Raw genomic sequence first — 2,602 nt, forward strand, 5'->3', positions numbered from 1 at the left:
AAGGCAGCCCCAGCATCCTTGAAGACTTCTGTGATTGCTATTTTGTGTAAGTCAGATTTGACACTGGAAGCTGCCCTAACTGAATTAAGACACCTAACTATAATGGGGGTGATTGGACCCCATGGTGGTAAGGGCCAATTGACAGCATTCAATTGACGAAGATAAGCTGAGCCTGGTTACTGTAATGGACAGAAGAGTCAATGCAATAATTAGAGTAGTCTGACTCATATGGATTTACGGCATTGGCTACTTAATCATGGTGTTCCTAGGAGTGAAATACACGGGAAATCTGCTAAATATGTACTTGATCTGTGCAAGTGGAAGAATTTTGGTTCAAGTGAATAGCAGTCTACCTCGAATCACCAGAACAGAGTCATGGCCCCTCAATTAATCCCCAGACGAGCAAGTTTACAGACCCACAACACCTTGAATGAAGGGGAAGCTTGGTGCCATGAGGAAGGACCCCACAGCTGCCCAAAATTTATACTGTTAATTTTTCTCCCAGCCTTGCCCAAAGGAATCTATGGTCTTTAATGACAGTGACTGTTTATTGGGGAAAATAAAACAATCAGACATTTCAGGAATGACTGGATACTGGCTCTGAACTAACACTAATTCCAGAAGACCCAAAATGTCACTGTGGAGGTCAAGTTATTAATGGAGTGTAAGCTCATGCTCCATCTCACAGTAGGTCCAGTTGGTCCCCGAACCTATCCTGTGGTGATTTCCCCAGTTCCAGAATGCATAAATGGAATAGACATATTCAGCAACTGGTAGAACCCACACATTGGATTACTGAAATGTGGAGTAAAGGATATTATGGTAGGAAAGTCTAAATGGAAACCATTAGAACTGCCCCTACCTAGGAAAATAGTAAACCAAAAGCAGTACTGCATTCCTGGAGGGATTGCAGAGATTACTGCCACCATCAAGGACTTGAAGGATGCAGGGGTGGTGATTCCCACCACATCCCCATTCAACTCGCCTATGTGCCTGTGAGAAAAGTAGATAGACCTTGGAGAATGACAGTGGATTGTAGAAAACTTAATCAGGTGGTGACTGCAATTGCAGCTGCTGTTCCAGATTTGGTTTCAATGCTTGAACAAATTAATGCATTTCCTGGTACCAGGTATGCTGCTATTGATTTGGCTAATGCCTTTTTCTCCATATTTGTTTCAAAGCACTTTCAGAAGCGGTTTGCCTTCAACTAGCAAGGCTGGTATTACACCTTCAGTGTTCTACCTCAGGGTTATATCAACTCTCCAGCCCTATGTCATAATTTAGCCCACAGGGACTTGATTGCCTTTCCCTTCCACAAGACGTCACACTGCTCCATTACATTGATGACATTGTGCTGACTGGACCCAGTAAGTATGAAGTGTCAATGACTCTGGTCTTATTGGTAAAACATTTGTGTGCTAGAGGCTGTGAAATTAATCTGACAAAAATTCAGGCACTGTGGTGCAATGACTTATTTAATATGGCCCTTCTAGCAATGGTCTCTGTGACTCACACACAATGAGTGAGTGACATTATGCAAATGATGTATATGGAATCAGTGATGGTTGGGGTTATGTGTCAACTTGAGTAGGCCATGATTCTCAATATAGTATGGTTGTCCTCCATTTTATGTGTTGTGGATACTGACCTCTATATGTTCATGAGGCAGGATTTTTGTAGGGTGTGTCTTGGGTCACCGCCTTGCCAGAGGGTGTGACTCAAGTCCCACCCTTACTCAAGTTATACCCTTTCCTGGGTTGTGGCCTGCATATAAGGTATATGTGTGCGTCCTGGCAAGAATCTCTCTCTCTGAATCTGGATCCTGCGTCCGGTTCATGATCAATAGACTTCCTGTTCTTCGGACTCGAGCCAGAGGCCTACTGTGTGACCTACTGATGCTGGGATTCACCAGCCTCCACAGCCCCTTGGGCCAGTGGCCTATCATGTGACCTGATTCACCAGCTTTCACAGACTTGTGAGCCAGCAGCCTGTGGTCTGAGCTACCGGTTTGGGTTTGTTAGCCCCTGCAGCCACATGGGTGAAGCGTATGCCTGATTCATGAATTTGGGACTTGCCAACTTCCACAACCATGTGAGCCACTTCATTTATGCAATTCGTGAGTTCTGTGAGACCTTGCAGAGAATTAGGAAACCCAAAGAGGAGAGGGAGAGTACTGAGGTGAGAGGGAGTAGTTGATGTTAGAGATGATGGAGTGGTACAGCAGCTTGGAAAAGTTGAACATTTGAGACATAGGTAATCACCACCTCATAGGAACCAGCTTTGTGCTGATACTTATTAAAGAAGTTATTGTTTGAAGCACCTTCCCCCTCAGTGAAATTTTGATATATTTCTTCTAAAGCAAAGGATAACCTATTGTATATGGCCCCTTCACAATTAAAAAGGAGGCATGACGCCTGGTAGGCCTCTTTGGATTTTGGAGGCAACATATTCCTTTTTTGGGAGTGCTACTGTGGCCTGTATCAAGTGACTCAAAAAGATGCTAGTTTTGAGTGGGGCCCAGAACAAGAGAAGGCTCTGCAACAGTTTCAGGTTGCTGGACAAGCCACTCTGTCACTTGGGCCTTATGATCCAGCTCATCCAA

The sequence above is a fragment of the Trichechus manatus genome, unplaced genomic scaffold, assembly GCF_000243295.1.
Source record: "Trichechus manatus latirostris isolate Lorelei unplaced genomic scaffold, TriManLat1.0 scaffold00348, whole genome shotgun sequence".
NCBI classification, from domain to species: Eukaryota; Metazoa; Chordata; class Mammalia; order Sirenia; family Trichechidae; genus Trichechus; species Trichechus manatus.